Here is a 25132-nt window from a genome sequence, read left to right on the forward strand (position 1 = left end):
GTTGGACCGATACAGCCACCTGCTTCTAAAACCCAATCTCAATATATCATTGTAGCTACAAACTATTTGACCAAGTGGGTTGAAGCTAAAGCAACTCAAAAGAATGATGCCAGAACCACTCTTGCATTCTTATTTGAGTATGTATTTACGAGATATGGACTGCCAATAGAGATTGTCAGTGATCCGGGAACTCATTTCCTCAATGAGGTAATAGAGTATTTGCTTAATGAGTTTATGGTCATCCATAACAAATCATCTCCCTATCACCCACAAGAAAACGGACAAGCTCAGCATACGAATAAAATTCTTAGCTCGATGTTGACTAAAGTGGTTAGTTCAGAAAGGACATGAATCTCCATGCTGCTCTATGGGATTATCGAGTTTCATTCAAAACATCTCTAAATGCTACACCCTTTAACCTTGTTTATGGTCTTGATGCCATACTGCCAATAGAATTTCTATTGTCTGCATTAAGGGTTGGACATGAATTGTCAGAAAGACTTGAAGATTTAAAAAATCTAGACGAGCAAAGGCTACCTGTTGTAGCTCCTATCTATGCACAAAAGCGGAAACAAAAATAGTTTTTTGATTCCCACTTAATCACAAAAATCTTCAAGAAAGGGAACTTAGTTCTAATCTATTCTCTTAAGCAACAAAGTTTAATAAAAAGGGAAACATACCATTTATCATTGAAGATGTATCTCCAAGTGGAGTAGTAAAATTGTCCACCCTAGATGGTGAATCAATGGCTAATTGGATTAGTGGATGTCGTTTAAAGAAATACAATTTACCACTGACCAATGAATTGCTAGAGAGAATGCATGCAACCAAACAAAGGAAGATCAAATGACAGCAGGTTATTGATGAAGCCCAAGAGGAAGCTAGGCTTTGGGTACTCAAGCAAAAAGCTGGTCTCAAGAATCAACAGATATCGATTCCCATCAACACTTTGGAAATAGATGATCAACAATGGAAATTACCTAAAGATGCAGTTTCAACAGATGATGACTGGTTAGATGGAATGGACCTACGCATCAAAGTACATTTCAACAGTCATAGCACAAATGCTTTGGTCAACACAAGAGCTAGAGTGAATGCAATCAGTTATTCCACATACAAGAAGGAAACAAGTCAAGCATTGACGGCAGGAATAGTGACAATCAAAGGATGTAACAAGAACCCAACTCCAACATTGGGAGTAGTCAACTTGAACGAGATAGTACATGGATTTTCATGTCCTCATCAGTTTGTATGTGTGCCAGATGAACACATGAATGAGACGATGGTTCTTGGAATTCCCTGGATGCGAACATACAAAGCAGTACCAGATTGGGATACAAATCAACTAAAGCTATCACCCAAAGGAGGGCAACTCATTGTTCCAATTGCACCAAGCAAGGAGGAATGGAAAAGAAGCAATCAGTAGACCAATCCACAAAGTCAATCTTCTCCATCCCCTTGACAATCAAATGCTACATGTAGAATGCAAGGAGTTAGGAAAATTTGGGTACCAAAAGCACAACTTAAGGATAAGCCGATTCAAATCTGAGTGCCTAAAACTTCACCAGCAAAATAAGAGAAGGTTCCAAGGGTTAAAAAATAGAAACGGGCATCTCCAAGCAAAGAACCTAACATGAAAAGGGTTTGGAAGAAGAAGGAGCACTTATCTTCTCCACAACCGGCGAAACCATTCAAGCAATGGCTAGTTAAGTCTCAAAAGACTCCACCACACCATGCAGCACCAAGCCGATCGAGCTACCAACAGAGAGAAAAAGCTCGACAACGATCGAAAGCGCTACCAAAAGCTCAAGCAATCAGAGTGCTAAAGCACCCTAATGGTACAATCAAACAAAGAGCACAAAAGCCACAAGATTTTCTCTTTGGAAGACATCAGGAGCAAACCTCAACATCGGAAACCCTTGAGTTAATTAGTCAAGACCAGCTCTTGCACAACATATTGGTTTGAATTGCATTGATCTTCATATGATGGTAGATCCAACCAGGGCTATGCATAGACACTATTGTTCAACCCATGCACACAGTCGTCCCGAAGTACGCCATCTAGGAGGGGTAGAAGGGCACTAAGTACTGAGTAATTAAAGGCAATGTTTGAAGAGGGAGCAAAAAGTTCTATGTTAACGTGTGATTTTTTGCAAAATTTTCTAATAATGCCCTTATGATTCATCATTAAGGGAAAATTCACTCTAATAATATCTTCTTGATGAGTGTAAATAGTGTATATACTATCAAAAAATCATTAAAAATAGTCCTTTTTTGAGTATTTTTCATCATTTTTGCTGATAATGAAGCTTAAAAATGGAGAAATCCAACAAAAAACAATAAAGCTGTGTTTTTCAAGGGATTTTCTTAATTATTGGATTTTTACTTTACTTTTTTAGAGCATTTGGCTTTTTTCTTTGATTTTTTCAAATAAACAAGTCAAAACTAATAATAAATAGCAAGGAATCTCAGATGGAAAAATGGAAGACACAATGGTGATTATAAAGACAAGGCGGACAAGCACAAAATTTTTCAATGAAATCAGAAGATGGAAGCGGGAAGCCTAAATTAGACGGCCAGGCCTACTTTGCAAAATTCTTGCAGAATGAGCTACAGGAATCCGATCAGGGAAATTTTTGAGTCTAACATAGATTTCACGGCCTAGTAGGACTAACGAGGGAATCTGGGGAAATTTGGTTCGGGAAGTCCGGGTATAGATATCCGAAGTAGGCTAAAACCACCTCATTTCCACTTGGAGCCTTTGCAGAGAGAGATTTCGACCTCTTTCGCGCGACTTTTTCGGAGCCCACAGTTGACCATTTTCAGTGCCGTCTCACACGAGACATGAGGGATAAGTTCTTTACTCTACAATTATCCATTCTGTATGGCCGATAGCTAGTCTAAAGCCCTAGAAAAAACCCTAGAAATCGAGCAGTGCACGAAGACCTACGACCTAAACCTGAGCATAGCGGCCTACCAGCTTGACCAAATCGGATGGGATTTGAACCATAGCATGCCCCAGCATAATAGAACCTTTCTATATCATCAGATAACCATTCGGCTAGGGTCAAGGGGGTCCCCAGTAGAAAAGTTAGGTTTTTGGCAAATGCCAAAATTCTGACCTCACTCCAGAGATGGCTTGCTAATGAGGTCCATATACAATGTATATGATTGGTTTGGTGAAATCCATCAAGAAAAGCCCTCGAAAAGCAAAAAAGGTTCGAAGGTACAAAGCGTCAAATTCGACATATGAGGTCAAACTGACTCCAAATGAGCCAGAATTGGAAAGGTTGCTTCATGACTATGTTACGGACAAGTCCAAAGCCTCAAACTTGACCGACCAACCCAACAGACAGAGTAGTCACAAAAGAAGGTGATTTCAGAGTTGACACAGCACAAAGTGATGCAGGCATGACCAAACTTGACCAAATTCAATTTAGGACTTGTATTAGGTGTATGAAACATGTCTAGGTCAGAATTTGTAGGTTTTGCAAAGTTTTTGTCACTGTTGTAAATAATCGCGATTATTTACTTTTGCATCAATTTTGCTTGGAAATTGTCAAATCACCTCACCTATCATGTATATACAGCTATTACATGCCAAAAATCAAGTATGAGCCAAAATGACCACCCATTACTTGTAAAATTTCCAAAAAAACGCAAAGAAGTCTTTGCAAGCCTAAATTTGGGTTATGGACCACATTGCTTGATCCATATCACTTCATATCTCATATCCAAGGTCCATACAATCCTAGAACTAATTTGTACCAAACAATGTCAATTTTGGAAGAAAAGTTAATAATTACGATTATTTACTTTCTGGTCAAAATTGGGGAATTTGGATATTTGTCATCATACATCCAAAGTACATGATGTGTTAAGCCCACTAGCCAATTTTGAATCAATTGGAGTTTGAAATCTCAAATTTCCTTTACATCTACTGTGTCAGAGACCTAAAGACAAAATCTGGTATCATTTTCATCCTGTGCATCCAAATGAGCCCATAATTTACTCAGAGCATGTATTTGGTATATACTTCAAGCCTATAAAGCCAAGTTTGCAAAAAGTTGGAAGTTTTCCTCAGCTGTAAATAATCGCGATTATTTACTTTGGTTGCAACTTTTTGTTTTGACCATACAGTTTTGTTCCTTGCATGATTTTATGCATCTTTGCTTGTTCAAAATTTGATTTGAAGCAATTTGGACCAAATTGTCAGCATTTCAGTCTAAAAGGACATTTCAGAGAAAATTCTGTCAAATCTGCTAGCTTTGCACTCTATTCATTGAACAAGAGCTATGCAAGCAGCGGAGAGGGCCAAGAAGAAGCTAAACCAAAAAGAGAAACTACAAGAACTACTTGCATATCAACTGGACCCCGAGTCAGTCAAAGCGGCAAAGGCATCCTACCTTTCTAGAGAACAGTTGGAAGAGAACCACAGTACGGTCTTCACTGGCAGGTTCAAGAGTGAAGAGGGGCATCAGGTGGATTTGCAACTCCTGCCCAAAGAAGTCTATGATGTAGCTGCCAAGCCAGAGACAAAAGAGGCTAATCGTAGGTTGGGGCTCAGGCATTTCTACGAACAAGAGCCTTGCGGAGTGGACTTTGAGAAAGCTTACGAGCTTCTATCCACCATCAAAGAGGAAGGAGCCGTACAGATATCCGACACCCAAGGGAACAAGGTCGAGGTAGTGATCACAAAAGAGATAGTGGCAGAGGCACGTAGACTATCCACTGAAGGAATGACCATGCGGGCAAGAGACAGGAAAACCACAGGCACATTTACCAAAGAGACAACCATGGCTACATTCGTCAATCTTATCAACAAACAGGTGGAAGAGCCAGCGCGTTTGTACCATCAACACTTCCATTTTCTGGCAAAAAGACCACCAAGGTACACAACACCAAATCACGCAGTGGCCACCACCTTCACTCAGGTTCTCAAGTCGACCACAAGGCAACCAGTGGACCACACGCAATATGTCTTGACAACCTTGAAGGGCACCAAGAAGGAAGGAAAAATCACATACTTGGGTGTGCCTGAGGTGTTGACTAGAATAGAATATCATGCCATCGGCATGTCCGACAACCTACCACCTGCCCCTGATCAGAATACATGGATCTTGGCAGCACAACCCTCTCCACAAGCTACAAGGTCAGGTAAAAGATCACATAAATCTGATGATGAGCTTGCGAACAGCTGGCCGAAACGGCACAGCAGCGAGAGCTCTGACAACAAAGAAAAGAGAGCTCGAAGAGAAGATATGAAAAGGAAAGTTGTGGCTGCACACCAAGAGGAGCTAGCTCAAAAACAAGTGTGCTTTGAAAGAGAAAAATAGGTGTACCAACGCAGCAGGCAAGCACATGGCAAGTACCGTGGGTACCTGCAGGACTTTAAGGCCCTCAAAAAAAGCATCATTCCAGAAAAGAGGCGGATGATCCTACAGAGCAATTACAAAGAATGTACCAAGAGACTGAAGCGTTAAAGTTGACGGAAGCAGAAGAAGCTGTAAAGAAATCCCAAGAAGCAGAAGACCAAAGGCAAGCCAAGGAGACGGCTAGCCAAGAGCAAAGTCATGGATCTCCCCGACCCACCGCACCGCCTCCAGAACAACAAGACCATCCCATGCCTAGTCCACCACCATGACCTGCAGGCACAAAAACCAACGAAGAAGCAGAGCCTGAGAAAATGAAAGATTTTGAGTACACCCAACAAATAGAATCTGCACAAGAGGCTGACCACCCCGACGGACAAAAAGAAAAAGAAGCCGAGCCAAAAAAAGAGAAGGCAGCTGAAGAGACTCAAAAGCGAGACGAGGAACAAACAAGTAGATCTAGAAAAGAGACTGATAAAGAAGAAGATGCGAGAAAAGAGTCTACCACTGCAAATTAGACAGAGCCTGAGCCAGAGAAAGAAGAAAGGCTGGCACCTGAAGAGACAACAAGGGTTGAGACAACACCCTCCACTTCTACTCAGCCAGAATCTGCTAAGGCATCAAAGCCTCAGGATGGCCAAGAAGAAGACTGACCATTTACCTCCACACAAGAACCACCAGCAGCTACGACACAGTAAGAAGCAACAGATGAGGCTACATGGACATCTCAGCTGGCAAGCCAGGAGGAGTGGCAGTCAAATGATGAAGTAATAATAGAGGTGAATGAATATGCACGTCAGATGCAGGATATGACGGAGAGACTATGTTCAGCAGCTTTAAACCACATCACAAAAGCCAAGAAACTAGAAATGGTGATCGACCCTCTTCAAGGAGAGCTAGAAGACAGGATGACTGTCATCGTTGATCTCCAATTTCAGATGCAAGATCTAAAGGCAGAAGCGGAAGAGCATCAAATAGCCAGAGATAAACAACAAAAAGAAATGGAAGAGTTAGGTGATATCTACTCACCAAATTATCTGATGCCTACAAAGCAAAAGATGAGCAGCTGCTGACAGAAGTTACGAGTGAACTTCTTACGACCTCTCTATTAGCTCAAAAAATTTAGGTGTAATTAGATGTTTCCAATGCTTCTCTGCAATATTCTGAATAGAGGATCAATGATCATGCCATTTTCTTACGACAAATCAGAGAAAATCTAGTTGTGGCCTCGATCAAAGGAACCGACAAAGTGTATAAGGCACTTGAAAAGAAAAACAAAAACCTAAAATTGAAATTAAAGCTTGAACAATCCCAACATAGAGACCTGGCAACTGATGTGGGTTCAAAGAGAGGAGGAGCTCCTAAAGGAGATAGCAGAACTCAAACGAATAAATCAACTCCTTAGAGATGGAAAGCCAGACACGTAGGAAGAGGCATGCACTTCAGAGCCGCTACAAATAGACATACTCTTGGTCTCTTTTGCTAAGTTTGAGACACAATCAACAATAGAGCTGAGTGGGTGATGAAGATTTTCAGGTTCACATCACAGAGGCAGACACAGTGCTAATGGTTCAACTTTCAAAAGCTGAAGAAGACACACTGAAGGAGAAGATCACCTTAGAGGTGGATGAACAGTGGAAAGCCGCTATGCATTGGGAGTTGAGATTTTTACACTTTGTTAACATCACTCAACTCACTCCCAATCAGATCAACGCTCAATGGCACCAACAATCCCTGTCGTACCCTCTCATCAAAGAAGTACGTACTATTACAAGTGAAAGAAAGGTTGTACAAGGATATACAAGAAGATGGCGTAAATAAAGACCACCCAAAGTGGAGGTTAAGCTGGCTGAACAAGAATCCAAGATACCTTATTCTATTCACAAGAGCACCTACAGCCCTTCAGAGAGATCCAACATTTTGTCTTGTACCCAAAGTAAGGACATGGCAAGCGCATGAAGCACTGCAAAAGAAGAGGCCAACCTGGCTCAGCTTCCCCAGGCTGCTAGCTCCAGAGAGAGGCCAAATGATGGAGGAATACATGGTGAAAACCCTAACGGGCACCATGTCTTTCTTCAAGAGTCTGACAGATCTCTCCTGTGCAATGTTATATAAGATCTACAGGATGCTACTCACATGTATACAAGTTTTTAATGAGCTTGAGAAAACAAGAGACCCATGGCTCTCATTTTTGGAAGGAAACAAAGGCTTATGCTACGATTTGAGTGAGCAACCTTCAGAAGAAATCCTTTACGGATTCTATGCCTAATGCATGTTCCTACCCTCAAATAATATGCTAGCCTTTAAAGAAGGATTATACACTGGATTCTTCACCTGAAGAACGAAGATATTTGCACCGGTGATAAGCAACCTAACATCCAGGTTTGTAGGCTACTCAGCGGTGGAGCTGAAGAATCAAGTCACAATGCAATTTCTGCAAGTGCCCGACAAAGAACGAAGAATCAGATACTAGAAGGCACTGGACGCACTTAAACACCGCCTTGCCCGTCGTCAATCCGAAGACTACTTCAGCCCATAAAGCTATGTCAAGGGACGACACAGGCGAGGAGGGGGGCAATTTTAGCAGCAAGCTAACACGGACACCATTTTTTGGAGTTCTCTTTGTAAAACAATTATTATTTTGATAAATCAGGAATATTGTAACTCCTAGTTTCTCGAATAAATTTTGTAATGAATGAGCCGGGGCTACAAGCTTCCAAATTGTATCAGCCAATCATTTCCCATCTTTGGTAGAACTCTAGATTATTAGTTTTGACCACCCAAAAACCTTGGCTAAGGTATAAAAGCCAATTTTGGTAAGTTATTTATACGTTTTTGGATAAGAAATACACAGCGTGAGCTAACGGCGCGCTCACTTCTCTCCTTCTCGCACTTCCTACTCCCTCTCCGGTTGTCACATTGCGATTGCATTTGTTGCATTGCAACCACAGGTGAGAGCTCTACGCATTGACATAAGCCATTCACAGTATTTTGTAGCTTTTGGCGTCGCCGACCCGCGGCCTAAATTCATCATAACTAGGAATTTACACTTTTAAATAAAAAACTAAGCATAGGTGGGGTATTGGGGCATCATTGCTAAGCATTTAAATGCATTCTGGGTCGAAAACAACTAGGTCAAAAATCCACTGTTGTTAATAATCACGATTTTGGAACTTGACTTAAAATGGGGTATGAGACCATATGCATGTGTGCTTAGGTCTTATAAACTTGTCCTAGAAGTTTCGTTACGTTTGGATAACATTTGATGCTGTAACGGATGTGATTTGCTTGTCAATGAGCGATTGGCTTTTGGTGATTTCAGTCTTTTGAGTGTAGCTTGAGTTAGATGCAAGTTGTTAGTTGTTTTCCAAGAGATTGACAACCTCTTGTAGCCTCTATGCACTAGTTGAGTCAGCTTCTTCCCATGGTTTGACAAATTAATATTGTGGTTCACGCTAATACTGCAATAAGATAGGATGGTGAGGTTAGACATGCGTCCCACAAAGTCTTTCATTTTTCACCATCATATATTTGAATCGATATACATTGTCACTGCACAATATAGAGCTATAATCCTTAATTGGGTGAAATGAGCTTTTATATATTGTATTGGATGCATAATCTAGGTACAAGTAGTCCTCAATTGTGTAATTTTATTGAAGATTTCATTTCCTTGTTTTATGCATTGGTTTATATAGGGAGTGCATTATATATCATGAAAGGTTGTTATTGCATTAGCGAGCCAATCATTGACATCATTGCTTTCATGTGTGTTTTGCAAAAACATTATCATCGTTCCAATGTAAATGTTGATGAATCTTTGTAGTGAAAATAGTTGTGTCTTATTGTTTTCAAATCGTAGAGGATGTATAACTAATCATTATATTCAATGAGAAAAAAAAGAAGAGCTCTCAAGATACCATCTATACACTTGCATGCATGCATGCAATTTAAGAAGAATAAATATAGGGCTCAAAACCGTAAAACCTTCAAATGAAAATAGCTATCTTTCATGAAAGAAAATCATCTGCTATTGACACAACACAACAATGTACACATGCAAAGGAGGAACACCAACCTCTGGATTTTGTAATGCATCTATATTATGGACTGACCACTTATTGTGGTTTGTATTTTAGCTCCTGCAAAATTATTTTTCCTTCCAACTCTTGTCCAACACAAATACATGCTTATACTGCCTCGGTTTCCTCTATACCCTTGGAAATACGCCATGCCATGCTAGTATACTATCACTTTCATGAACATATGTTTGAAGTTGCTCGTGGATTAGTGTTATATTCTTCAAGTAATCCTTTATTTCCCTAGATGGCTAATACACCTACAACCAACACCATCAAAAACATTCTCCAGTGTATGACAGGTAAAGAACCAATGAAGAAAATCAAACACACACTAGGAAGCGCTTCTTCCTTGCACACAAGAAACCTTGATAGTTTTGGGGAGTAAAAGATCTTGGAAACCTTAAAATTGCATTCAAATGATGTTCAGGTTTGTTTCACTACCTCTAAAGCTGATACCCTTAAACAAATGACAAAAATGAAGGAAGTTTACGGTAGATTTGTACATTTATGGTTTTCTAGCAACTTTATGGACTTTATTGAGCCTGCTAGATTTTTTCAGAACATATTAAATACTTTAGGCATACCAAGAACTTTAGCCTACTTCAAGATTAAATTTGGCTTGAAGTACTCCAAGAATCTTCTTAACACTATATTAAAACCTTCTACTACGTTTTCAAAACCTTGACTTATTGTAGAATGTGGTTGTAATTCCTATAAACTTTTGTGTGTATCAACGGTGTGTAATCGAGATGTCAGGTGTGTGATATGTGTTGGAGCTTCCCATGAAGCATTTGTGTGCATTGGTGTGTCAAAATGAGCATGCATAGGTGAGATTGTGTGGATTTTGAAGGTGAATCCTCGTGGATTGGGGTGTTGTGTTAACCCTGATTGCTCCTTATTTGGTGAAGAAGAATAGGTTTTTGCATTGATGGAGATGGTGTCTCAAAGATATGGTTTAATTTTCACAGGTGAAGAGAGTCAAAACAACTGGATTGCAGATTTTGAGTTAATATGTTGCCACTGCGTATGCTAAACGAGGACAAAAAGATGCAAGCTTTTCCATTGGTGATGGGCGGTGAAACAAAAGTGTTGTATAAAGCATTGGAAGGTAAGCGGAGGCTTTCTTGGCCGGCTCTACGGGCACGGTTCTTACATGATTTTTGTAAGGACGCATTCCCAGTCAAGATGTATGCCAAACTAAAGGCGTCAAACAAGATGTAAGTGAAGAATCTAGTTTATTTTTGGATCATTTTGAAGCTTTTTGGGCAGAGCTAGCAACAGCCATGTAGTTGGCTAATGGAGACTACTTTAAGCTGGAAAAAATCATGGAATGCCTACATCGTAAAGTGAGGGAGAAGGTAGACATTGAAATCCCCAAGGACGACAATGGTGCATTGGCAAGTGCCCGATCCAAAAGTAGGAAAATATAGAAGAAAATTGAGCAAGGCATGTCATACCACAAAGTAGCGGCTCCTACTCAACCACAGGGTCGAAGAGATTCTATTCATGAGGAGAACCATGGGAATTGGGGGGTAGCAATTGTGTCACAACTCTAGGGGTGTAAATCGTACAGGATTTGTCTAAGAAAATACAAGAATTGAGACTGAGTGTGATGGAGCAAGGAGTAGGGCAAGGTCATTGCTTGGAAGGTGCTACAGCTATGGAAAAGAAGGACATTATGCGTTTTTGTTTGGTAGAGGAAGAGGTTAAGCATAGCTCAATGGTCAAGCTCCTCTGGATGGCGAGCGGTGAAGTCCCTAGGGTGAACATCATTGGAGTGGATAAAGAGGATGTCAATGTTTTGGCCAACAGAAGGGATAGGGCTAAAAGGGAAATGGAAATTGAGCAAGACACTAGATCTTATAAAGGCAAAGAGAAGGTGTACAAGGGTAGGGAGAAGCCAAGATCTAGTAATAAGAGAAGTTTTCACAAGATCACAAGATCAAGCAGGGTGATTTCTAGCTAGGACGAGGCTACCCAGAAAATGATCTAGTAAGTGACGTGTAGGGCCAAAAACCTACTATAACTTTTCGTCAGTTGTTGCTGGCTTTGAACCCTAAACTCAGGAAACAATGGTCTACTAGTGTGAGCACGGGGCTATCAAAAGCTAAGGAAAATGTGCATGCAATGCAAAACATGTTACTAAGGGTGGGTAGCCCAACTGATGTTCTTTCTTTGGTGCATGATGTCATCAAAAAGAGGATGCATGTTCACACCTATATAGAGAATGGAGCACAAGTTTGCATCATGAAGAAAACTACGATGAGGGATACAAGTGGCCAAATCAAATGTGCACATGAGGATGGCTAACCATGGTAAGGCTATGTGTTTGGGCATGGCTCAAGATGTAAGAGTAAAGGTGATGGGAATAGAGTGGCTAATCAACTTCTTTGTGATGAAAGAAGGTGTAATGCATACCCTATCATCTTGGGTAGGCCGTGGATACTAGTGATAGGTGATAAACAATATTGGTAAAGCAAGGTGTTCACCTGGCTTGATAAGGAAAGAGGAAGGTAGGTGGTGCTAGACTTGAAGACCAAAGAGAACCGTTTCTATCCTATGGTGGCAAGAGACAAGGATGATACAATGAGCTATGAGAACAAGACTGAGACGGCCTATGATGAGTTCTATACAGATATAGAGGAAGAGGAAAGTGAGGATGATTTGTTAAATATTGATGCTGACTTGTTTGGAATCACTTTGGAATACTCATGCAAAATAGGAGGTGCAACCACAGGTTCATGGCATTGGTGCAAAAGAGGTAGCCAATATGTTGAGTGGAGATTTTACCAAGCAAGAGCGAGAAAGCTATGTCTAATTTTGTCCCTCCTTTTCAAATTTTTTTGTGATAGGGTACAAGGATCTGCAATGAGTAACAAAGGTTGTTAAGAACAAGATAGTCCTCAAGGAAGGGTACAAGACAAAATCATAGAAAATAGGGAGATTGGGGGAAATTCAAAAGGAAGCCATTTGGCAGGAGATCAAACCAACTGCTAGATGCAGGTATTATAAACCCCAAGAAGGAATCTAAGTGGGTTTTTGTGGGGTTTCCACTCCTAAGAAGAATGGAAAATAAAGGTTGTGTGTCGACTACAATCCATTGAATGCGGTGACTAAGAGAAATCACTACCCTTTTCCATTTCAGGAGAAGATCTTAAATTAGGTAGCTAGATATAAGAGGTATTTCATCATGGAGGGGTTTTCAAGGTACATTAGATAGGGATTGCATTTGAAGACCAGCTGAAGGCAACATTTATCTCTGTATGGGGATGTTTTACCTACCACAAGATGCCATTTGGGTTGGTAAATGCCTATGCCACTTTTCAGGATTGGATGAACAATGTATTTTGTCCCTACTTGGGCAAGTTCATTAGGGTTTTTATGTATGACATGGGCGCTTTAACTCAATGGAAGATCACCTGTCAAATTTGTGGCTATTTTTTCAGAGGCTTGATGAAGAAGGAGGTGAATGGCAGGTAAAATGGGATTCATTGAAGCGTTGGTTTTATTCCATTAAACAATTGTTGAGGTTTTCAGAGGAAGTTCAGCTCAGGCATGTCGAAAGAGAGCAAGACCACGAGGCAGATCAGCTTGCAAGCATGCAAAGTGCAAGTGCAAGTTATAGGTATAGATGTGTCCCCGTCCATTTATGTATGTCTTGAAAGGAGATTAAAGACTTTTTTGGCTCAAGCCAGTGTCCAAAAATCTTGTCCAAGTTGTAGAAGCAAAGGATAGTGCAGAAAGCTCACAGTGTTGCGAAGGGTTCTTTACAAAGACAAATTGTCATATTGTTGCAACAATGTCATGAGGAAAGTGGGCATCAAGGTAAAGACCAAGTTCTGTTTTAGATTTTTAGAGCAGGGATTTTGTGGCCTGTGGTAGTACATGATATACACTATTGGTGCAAAACCTGTCACAAATGCAAAACTATGGGAGAGATGAGGCTCGTAACGAAGTCCCTGGGGGCTATCATCACCCAAAATGCTTTTGAAAAGTGGGGTTTGGATGCCATTGGTCCACTCCCAAAATTGACAAGTAGGAAGAAATTCATTGTGGTAGCTATAGACAATTAGGGAGGTAAATGTTCTATTGTGGCTTAGTTCGTTTTTTATGACATTTACTTTCATTTTGGAGTATCATGGGTGCTCGTTTTAGATAGAGTACATGGATTTAGAAGAAAGCTTATAGAGGATTTGATTGAGAAACTAGGCATTCAGCACTGGTTCTCTTCACCCTATCATCCTCAATGCAATGGTCTTGTAAAGAGTGCCAATGGTCAAAACATAAAGATGCGACAAATGTGCTAAAGTAGTCACTGCCCAAGTGGGTCAAATGAGCCCCAATTCAAAAATAGAGTCTCCCTTGAGTTGAATGGGAAAAGAAACCCACCTTTTTTTTTTTTTTGTAAATGAAGCCTTCCTATAAGAGGGATTATTGAAAAGTGAAGAGTGCTTTTTTTTGGCCAAGCAGTTTTTTGGAGCAAGTAAAGAGGAAATTTTCTCTTTGTAAGCTATGGAATCTTTGTAAGCTTTTGCAAGGAGAAGCTTGCCTCCCCCCCTTCTCAGTGTGGATTTCCCACTCCCCCTCGCTTCTTTTGCTCGTGTACTTTGCTTGTGTTGTCGGTTGCGTGTGGTTGAGTGCAACCCCGAACTGAGGTCCGTGGAGTGTGTTTTATTTGTGAGCTTTCAATTTTGAGCTTTTGCAATCAAAACAAGTTTTGCGAGCTTTTTGATTTTAGATTTAGATCCTTTCCTAACGACAAAAAAAAAAAAACAAAGACATCATAATATTATACAACAAAAAACATCTATCATCTCGCAACAAATTGGCTTAAGATTTTGAGTCTCTTCTAAAGATACACACCAAAAACATGTACAAGTTTCCAAAAGCCCTGGTTTTGATCTTGTACAATCGTCTAGATAGATACCACAAAGCCTGCTTCTCTTACTAAAAGGAATTCAAAAAAAGTCTCATGTGTCTAGAAAAGCTACTCCACATCTAATACATAAGAGAAATCTCCTTCAATGCAAACCTCTACATGAAAATCTTTGAGATTTAGGTTCACTACACCACAAGGTTTATCTTGACGTCTTTCCCTAATACAAATGCAAGGTTTGTGGGATTTAGTGCAGGCTAATGAATGACCATGTGCTCTTTTGGTTGAAGCCCTAGAATATGCACATACAGATAGTATGTGTGCTTACATGCCAAAAACACTTAATGTGTAGATTCTATCTTCTAAAAATTGGGACAACTGCAACTGGGTTCCACCTTAATCTGTACATCATGACAACTCTCTGTCAATACCCAAAAAATTATGTGTTGTTCACTTTCTAGTTTCTTGTCTAAGAACGTTGCAACCATATTGGCAGCAGCTGACTCCAACCTTTTTTGCGCTTCTTTGGAAATACCATGTCTCCACTTACGATTCCAGCTAACTGGAGCCTCCTTGTGAAAGAGCAACATTTGTATTGTTCATGGGTCATAGTGGTGTTTCAAAATCTGCAAATTGAGATCCACTTTGTACGAAGTTGTCACTCTCTTCCTTTGATAAGTTGGTTCCAATATCCACTTGCAAGAAAGTAGGAACAACAGGTGAGAATTTAACTTGCCTATGTACTTTTTGTGTGTGGCCTACTTCATAATTGCATAAACATATCCATTGTGCAATTGTCTTGTCTTTAAAAGTTCTCTCATACCAAAACCAGGGAACAACCATTCCCACATGCCGGCTCTGTAATTTGTTACCACAAATTCTCCTCCCTACCATTCGAAAACATTTCCTCATGCAATTGGCTAGCGTCCTTCGTAAATCCCACTCTTCATGGAAAACTTGGACCTCTTGAATACACCTTCCTGAATTCTCTCCAAGCTGAACTGGAATGCTATCTCCTACTTCACTGTCAGTGACAACATATACTTCTTCATTATCTTCTCTATCAAAATGTTGTTAGCAGCAAGCTAACTCGAATAGCATTTTTCGGAGATTTTATTGTAAAATTTTTATTATTTTGATAAATTAGGAATGTTGTAACTCCTTATTCTAGATGAAGAGTGTAATTCATGAGCCAGGGCTACAAGCTTCCAGATTGTATCAACCTATCTTTAGTTAGAGCTCCCACATTATTAGGCTTGACCACAGAAACCTTCGCTAACGTATAAAAGCCAATTTTTGTAAGTATTTTGTAAGTTTTTGGATAATAGAGCACAGTGTAAGCTAACGACACTCACTTATCTCCTTCTTGTACTTCCTACTCCCTTCTTGGTTGGTCACATTGCAGTGTCGTCTATTGCGTTGCAACCGCATGTAAGAGCTCTACGAAATGATGTAAGCATATCATGGTAATCAATAGATTTTGGCGTCGCTGACCCACGGCCTAATTTCATCATAGCTAGAAATTTAAGCTTAAAAATCATAAAATAAGTATAGGCGGGGTATAGGGGCATAATTGCTAAGCATTTAGATGCATTCTGGGTTGAAAACGACTAGGTCAAAAACTCACTGTTGTTGATAATTGTGATTTTTGCACATGACCTAAAGTGAGATTTAAGACCATAAGCATGTGTTCTTAGGTCTTATAAACATGTCCTAGAAGTTTCATAATGTTTGGATGTCGTTTGATGCTATAATGATTATGATTTGTTTGTCGATTAGCGACTAGCTTTTGGTGATTTCGGTCATTTGAGTGTAGCTTGCATTAGATGTGATTTTTTTGCTGTTTTCCAAGAGATGGACAGCCTCTTGTATCCTCTATGTACTAGTCCATTCAACTTCATCCCATGGATTAACAATTATATTCGTGGTTCTTGTTATGTCTGCAATAATATAGGAGTGAGTCTAGACACCCATCCTACATTTGGCTCCGCTGTCGGGGATCGAAGAGACCTAAACTAGTAAAAGCACGAGCGTCTTCTGTAGTTGTCCTTTAAATTCCTCCAGGATCACCTAGAGTCAAAACTTTCTCTTTAAAACCACATAGCTTAAGATTGTCGTCTTTTGATGTGTAGAGGTAGCTTGGAAGTAGGTTGTACTTGCTAAGTACCTTTTAGGATTGTAGGACTAGATTATAATTTTGAGAATGGTTGAGGGACTAGACAAGTCTTAAGATCAAGGCTAGAAAACATAAAAACAAAAAAACAAGTGTTTGTAGAGACACTTTCCACAACCCCATTGCAGTAGAATCTAGGAGTAGGGTAAGTAGACTCCGAGGTGGATCTCATAACATTGATCATTCTAGAAGAATCAATTGTGAGTTCTTTATATGAAGTTATAGAATTTCAGGTCTACGGTTGGAAACAACACCAAAAGATTGTCAGCCATTGAATTCGGCTGGAGATTATGCTTTAACAGTTGTATGAACCAGTGGGTAGGCTTCACGACATAACTGAGGTAAATTTCCAAGAGTTTGCAAAAACTTAGATTATTTACTTTTTCTTGACATTTTTGGCCAAATTAAGTTTTGACTTGACGCAGAGGCTTAAAACATTTCTTAGAAAGACTGTCCACTAAAAAAGTTGAAAAATTGCTCATTTTAGGCCAAAAGTAAATAATCGCGATTATTTACTTTCAGCTCAAAAGTGACCAAGGTTGGTACTAGAGACTCTACATCTTTTGTAAAGGCCCATAGAATTTGGATCACTAAACTGACCAAAACCTTCGTAAAAATTGAAATATGTACTGATGTCGAGAACTTGAGTGTGAATTTGAAAAATCTTGTTCAAACTTAGTGAAACTTGACTCAGAGGCGTATATTGAAGTGTTAGACAAGTGTACATGCTATGTTGACCAAAAAGATGCAAAAAATTATCAGAAGTAAATATGGAAACAAAAAGAGGTTGTGATCAAGTTTATCGATCCATGATGATAAGAGTCAAGGTGAGGCCTATAATGACAACAACAGATGTTTCAGCTTGGGGTTTGTCTGTGAAGGACATAAAGCACAAGAAAGAAAAACAACAAAGATCGCACCGATATTGAGAATGAGGTCATGTCAGGGACAAAATGAATTCGGAGGGGGGGAGTGTTGACTCATGGGTCAACAACACAACATAACTCAATTTCCATACCAAAGTCTTATTTTTTGAGAGTTATGAAATGATGGGGATTATGAGTAAAAACATCATTTATAATGAGTAGTTATTCTAGTTGTAGAAGCCGGGGTGCAATGGCACTTCCAGATTGTAAATACAAATCCATTTGACCCCTTGAACTCTATTTTGATTTAACATATGGTAGCCTTAGTATATAAGGTACCTAGGTCATTTTGTAAAGAGAACTTAATCATAATCAAAGTTTTAAGATGTCATTGTTTGTGTATCAGAGAGAAAGAGAGAGAGAGAGAGTGAGCTTCATCCTGCCACTACTTTTTTCTCCCTCATCGCATTGGAGATTCAATAGCACCATCACGATAGAGAGCTAAACGACAATGCCAAGCATTACCCGCAAACCGGAGCACGTGTGCTAATGCATCTACGAGCTATTTGTGGCTGTAAGTGTATCACACGATGTTTGTTTTTTTCATGCAAGTAGTCATATAATCGTGTGGTGACACTTGGTAAGTCCCGCAACAAAGGCAGTCATTGATCTCTCTCTCTCTCTCTCTCTCTCTCTCTCTCTCTCTCTCCTCTCTCTCTCTCTCTCTCTCTCTCTCTCTCTCTCTCTCTCTCTCTATCTATCTATCTATCTGTGTGTATGTGTGTGTGTGTGTGTGTGTGTGTGTGTGTGGTCAACAAAAAACACTTAGTGGGCTTGGTTAGGGCCCTCTATATATTAAGTTGCAACCCACCGAGCTTTAGTGTTTTCCTAGCGGGCCCGTAGGGAAAACACAAAAGCCTGACGTGTTTCTTGTGAGTTTCTAGGTCGCTGTGAACCGGCCCGTCTGTGATCATTTTAGATGTGATTATGTAAATATGTCAACAGGACCTTGTGATCACACAAATTTTTTGCTAATTACATAGATATCAAATCCTTGATTGTTGGCGAGGTTATATCTACACCGTCCAACCCAAGCTTGATCCTTCTCGGTGTTGGAGCTATATATGGCTCACTCTACTCAACATGGTCTCACCTATATACGTGTATCTTGTCTTCAATATGAATCAGGCTTTGGGAGCGTACATGGTGTTGACTCTTGTCTCGTGTCTCTCTCTCTTTCTCTCTACATCTCAACATGGTATCAGAGCGGTAACGATCACGCATCGATTCGACAAAATAGTTCAAAATTGCTACAAATTTTATTTTTGAGCATTGATTCTTGCTAACTGTGATTGTTTTGTGTTAAGAAGAATATGATTAGTGTTTTTTGTGGTGTTTATTGCTAATCAATATAATGAATCGTTAATTATGTTTTCTTGTTGATTTTTTTTTTGACACCCTTCATCTCAATTTTTGGGAGTCTTCTACTCAAAATTTGGAGAAACAGAAAAAGTTTCATGGAGCACGACGTACATGGGTTTTTCATCCAAAACTTGTTCATCTCCTCGAGATCTTCAATTTGAGTTCTAGGTTTGCATCAATCGGAGTTCGCAGCAAAAAGTTATGCTATTTTTACTGCAATTGAGCTTGACGCAACTTTCGTCCTCGTGCGTCTTCGTGAAGCATCCGTGATTGTTTTTCTAATTTTGGTGTCAACTTTTTCGAGCAAAATTTAGCTTTTTTCTATTTATGTTGTGGCCTTTTATCTTGCATCCCTTTTATGTTGCGGCGGTTAATCTTGTATCTCACATCACTCTATTCTGAGGACTCTTTTATTACTAACGTCTCCTTTTTCTACTTTTTGGAGTGACGTCTCTCACATCTTTGGAAATTAGGAGCATCCTTCTTGTGTTGCATATACGGATTGACAACGATGTGATAAAGCATCTCATCGGTATATTCTTTCTGCTCTTACTAATTCCCTTTTGCTTGATATGTATGAACTGCCTACTTCCCATGACGTATGTAAGTACCTTATTGCAAACTTTCAGAAGAAATCTGTTACATAAATACTTTATTTCAAAGGGTTCCTTAACAAGTTACATTATGAAGTTGGTACTGCCATCATGGGACATATTGAATCTTTCAAATCTATTATTAATCAACTTGCTGCCTCGCCGGTGATCCGGTTCCACAATAACACTGATTACACTTCTTCTTGTTATGGTGAAGGACTCCTCTTATGATAACATTGTTACTATTCTCTCCAATAAAGATGGTCTGGATTTCGACCAAGCTTGCATGTCTTTAATTGAATATTCTCAACGTCAAGAACATCGTAATGCTGGTCATGATATAGCTATGATTTCACAAGAGGAGACTGAGTCACAACAAATGGAACGTGCTTTTTATGCTCAAAGGCGTCGATTTCAACGAGGAAACCGCAGAGGTGGCCTTCGTGGTAATGTTTTCTCTTGTCTCAAATTTCCCAATAAGCAATGTTCTTACTACAACAGAAATGGCTATACTGAAGATGATTGTTGGGTACATCAATATGATGAAGAACACAATATTTTCACAAAACAACCACGTTTATCTAGAGACTCTTCTTCTTCTTCTTGTGAATAGTCTGGATGATCTGATCATTCCACTCATATGTGTTATAAGCATCGATTCGACACAGATCGTAATAGAACATATGCTACTGAATATCAAAACAATATTGTACCAAAAACAAGCTGCGTCTTATGTTCAGTTTCTTCAGACAAAATACTTCATGTACGTGATGAATCACTTTTTATTGTCGATTCTGGTGCTACAGGAATTATGACATATCAGTCTAAGTGGCTCCATAACTATTATCCACTACCAGTTCAACATGTTGTTTATCTTCCTGATAATACGACTTGTCAAGTAAAGGATATTGGAGACTTATATCTTGGTACCTTATCTTCTTCCGCTTGAGTTTTACGAGGAGTATTACATGTACCAAATCTTCAATGTAATCTTCTTTCAGTTGCTAGACTTGTTGATCTTGGTCTGTTTGTTGGATATGATCATACCAAATGCCGAATTGAGACAGATGAAAGACTGTCGCCATGCTCCTCGAAACGGTAATTTGTTTGAACTCTCTCTCTCAACAATGTTGTAGCAAATATTGTCACTGCTCCAGGTGATCATGATTGCAAAGTATGCCATCACCGTTTTGCTCTTGTCAAGTAAAGGATATTGGAGACTTATATCTTGGTACCTTATCTTCTTCCGCTTGAGTTTTACGAGGAGTATTACATGTACCAAATCTTCAATGTAATCTTCTTTCAGTTGCTAGACTTGTTGATCTTGGTCTGTTTGTTGGATATGATCATACCAAATGCCGAATTGAGACAGATGGAAAGACTGTAGCCACTGCTCCTCGAAACGGTAATTTGTTTGAACTCTCTCTCAACAATGTTGTAGCAAATATTGTCACTGCTCCAGGTGATCATGATTGCAAAGTATGCCATCACCGTTTTGCTCATGCTGATTTCTTAAAACTCCTTGATCTTTAGTGTCGTGATCTTGTTCATGGCATGGATCTTAAAGCCCATCCCCATATGGGAATTTGTAAGTTTTGTGCTCTTGGGAAACATAATCGTAAACCCTTTCCTCTTTCAAATACAACTCATTCTCATGACATATTGGATCTTGTTCATACTGATATATGTGGACCTCTATCTTCTTCGAGATCACAATATCACTACTTCATTACTGTTATTGATAATTTCTCATGGTATACGACTGTATTTCTACTTAGGCAAAAATCTGAGGCCTTATCTGTTTTCAAACAATTCCACAAGGCTATGGAACTTCAAACTGGTCATCACCTTAAGAAGCTTCGTCGTGACAATGGAGGGAAATATGTTTCTCGAGAGTTTGTGAGTTACTGTGCTGACAGTGGAATTTATCATGAACACACTATTCCATATTCACCTCAACCGAACGGCGTTGCTGAACGAAAGAATCGCACTATTCTCAATGTTGTAAGATGTATGCTGATTCATTCTCGTTTATCTCGTGTTTTCTGGGCTGAAGCGACTTTGACAACCGTATTTATTCAGAATCATCTTCCTACTACTACACCCTCTGGTAATATACCCATCACATCATGGACATGCGACATTCCTTCTGTATCTCATTTTTGAACCTTTGGATGTATTGCTTATATTCATATTCCCAAAGAAACACGAACAAAGCTTGATACTCCTAGTCTTAAGTTATTTTTACTAGATATTTTGACACTTCCAAAGGCTACAAAATCTATGACCTTTCCTCCAAGAAAGTAATTGTGAATCATGGGATGCTACTTTTAACGAACAACTTATGGGAGGCTCATGGTTCATGGATGATTCTGGTGATACTAAATCATTGCTTCAGGATTTTCCATTTCTTTTAGATGATGAAACTCTTTCTATAGAGTAGATTTCCTCTTCACAACCATCCATTCCGAATGTTGCCAATGATGATATTGAAATTTTTGTTGATCTGCCTATTGATTTTGAACATGGCTCATGTCATGTTTATGATGACGATATTGTTGATAATCCTTTCTCTACTTCTAAAGATCCTGTTACTAGGATCAATGGCAAAAGAGGCTATGGAAGCAAAGTACAATTCTCTTATCTCTAAAGGTACGTGGATACTAACTGAACTACCTCCTGGTCGTACAACTATTAAGTGTAAGTGGGTGTATAAGACAAAAACAAAAGAAAATGGATCTTTTGACAAGTTCAAGGCATGTCTAGTTGCAAAAGGGTACTCCCAAGTAGCTGGTGTTGATTATCAAGAGACCTTTTCACCAGTTGTTCGCATTACAACTGTTCTAGTTTTATTGAAATTTGTTGTTCAATTTGATTTAGAAGCTCATCAAATGGATGTGCAAAATGCTTTTCTTAATGGTGACTTGGAAGAGGAAATTTATATGGAACAACCAGAAGTGTTTGTTATTCCAGGTAAAGAAGACGTTGTTGCCCAACTCCACAAGGCACTATATGGTCTCAAACAAGCTTCGCAAGCCTGGTATACACATTAGGAAAAATATAGACTCTCCATGGGCCTTGTAAGAATCCCTAATTTTAAGGAAGTATGTTGTGATTAAGGGAGACAAAGGAAATGATGGGGGCTATTGTAGGTCATTTTCTAGCCTTCAAGTCTAGAAAAGGTGGGGTAAGTAGTGACTAGGAGGCTACCTTCTCTCTCTAGCTTTTCAGCATCTCCTAGAGAAAAGGGGGTGTCATAAAGAGGGAGAGGGACCCTTGTAAAAAAAGAGAACCCCACCTTGCATTTTTTTCTAAAGGCTGGGCAAAAAATAAACCCTAAAAATTTGAAATTTATTGAAATTTTCAAAAGTAGTCATTTCCCCCCAAAAAGTGACCCCAAACCTATTCTAATATCAAAACATCATTTTTTGCCTCCAAAATCCCTTTCTCTCTCTCCATGTCTCCTCTTTTTCTCTCTCACTCCCCTTCCTCAAAGTAGCCATGCCCACCATAGCCAGGACCTGCTGCATCTCCCACTTCATCTAAATGCTAAATCCTCCTTCTCACTCTTACAGAATTTTGCATCTCCCTCTCCATCTACCTGCTAAACTCTCCCTCTCATTCTCACACACTCCTGGATCTGCCTCTTTATCTACCTGCTAAACCCTTCCTCTCACTGTCACATTCCTCTCCTCTCTTCTTTCTATCCCTGTACCCTCTTCCATTGTTCACTGTCCTCCCTCAAAAATACCAAGATCTACAGCAACTACCTCTTCATCTACCTCCTCAATCTTCCATTTCAATGTCAACGTCCCCTCCCCTGACCCTACCCCTTCCCTCCCACTCAACTTACCCTATCAACCAAGCCCACCCCGATTACAAGCTAATGTAGTTGTCTTCACATCCACCTTTGCCTCTATTGCATCCCACAACACTAATACCCAACTTCTACAAGCTATGGAAAAGACTCTAGCATACCCAACTTCTTGCAAGATATGGAACAGAATATTTTTTTTTCATGTAAGGTGGAGTCACATCACAAAATTTCTAGTTGGAAGTACACAAAAGGGTGCCCCAGCACCACAGGTGGAAACTCCATAGCCATGAGACAGAGATGGATACCAAGCATAGGAAGGTCAAGTATGTCAAGCAATGGTGATGTTACTTTACACAAGGGCACTGGTTTCAAACCTGAGTGTATCTGAGGCAACATTTGAAGAATTTAGATCTGTACTCTATACATGCCGATCATGTATCCATAATGCCCAAAGCTATCAACATAGCTTTTCCTTTGTAATCTCATAAAATCATGTTTGAGGTGGTCTACAATGGACATGGTTTTGTAACAACAAGCGCTATGGCTTTAATATATGAAATTTTTTATCTTGAAAATTATTTTCCATGTAGCAATTTCTTTGAAGATTTGATTCTTACTGAGGGGTTTGATGCTTATACAAGTGTGTCACATGAATACGGTAAATTCTTGGTGAATACTAGGGGTTCATAACTAATATAGAAAGTGTTGAACCAATGTTGAGAATTATGCTAGTGGAGAGGATTACCCATCACTCATAAGCCTGCATCAAGATGGGCCATGTAATTGCATCATGGTAGCATTTCTGAGGCTGCAAAACTATATCAAGCAATGCTTCAAAGGTAGGGGCTAGTTGGTTAGTTTAGAAGAGGAGGCAAGGGTGCCTATTCAAGCATTGGATGGAAAAGAGGCATGGGATGGGTTTAGAAAGCCTTTATTATCTCTCTCTCTCTCTCTCTCTCTCTCTCTCTCTCTCTCTCTCTCTCTCTCTCTCTCTCTCTCTCTCTCTCTTCCCCCCCCCCCCCCCCCAATATCTCTTTGCTTTCAACTAGCTAGCCATGTATGATCAATTATTTTTTGCATAAACTTATAGATTAGTGTTTTGTACTAATAGAATATTGGCTCCTTTATGGGTAGCTTCTTTAAGAACCAATTATCTCTCTCTGTATCTCTCCTTTTTGGGCAACTCTATTTCACTAGTAGGCCTTTGTGACACTAAAAAGTGTCTTGTACAACCAAGCAAAGCTCCCCCTTTTTCTTTAGAGACCAAAACTAGAGCATACACACTATGGGGCACTATCCTGAAAATCAAAGGGGGGCTTGCAACGCGCCATGGTATGAGATAGCTATTATTGCATGGTTGAGTGAAGTTTGAACATCCTGTAGGACCATGTCAACCATGCCAAAGCAAGTTGGCACAGATAGAGGGCAAGGCAAGGGATGCATAGGCCTTGGGAGGCCAAAAGAAAGCCTGCCACAAGGGAGCTCATCTGGGCCTTCCATAGGTCCCACAAGGGAGCGCATTTGGGCCTTCCATAGACCTATGGAAGGCCCAAATGCTCTCCCTTGTGGCAGGCTTTCTTTGGGCCTCCCAAGGCCTATGCACCCCCTGCATTGCCTCCTACTCTTTGTGCTTGCTTAGTTTTGGGCATGGTGGCCTTGGGCCTACAAGATAACCATGAACATTCATCCAAAGAAGCATTTTACAAAACTATAGCTCATATGATATATCTAGAAAAAGCAAACTCATCCTCTACTACAAATGGCTATAGATCGCTCACCATGTGCATGATGCATTCTCTGCTACAGATGGCTCAAAGTATGCATGATGCATACTCAATTAGCAAGCAATCCAAGGAATAACTTGTCTTGGGTTTTGATCCATGTATCATGTCATTTATCCATCATAAGAGTGTATCCTCAGTAAAGGGGCA

Source organism: Adiantum capillus-veneris, chromosome 13 (genome assembly GCF_014529385.1).
Source record: "Adiantum capillus-veneris isolate H3 chromosome 13, ASM1452938v2, whole genome shotgun sequence".
Taxonomy (NCBI): domain Eukaryota; kingdom Viridiplantae; phylum Streptophyta; class Polypodiopsida; order Polypodiales; family Pteridaceae; genus Adiantum; species Adiantum capillus-veneris.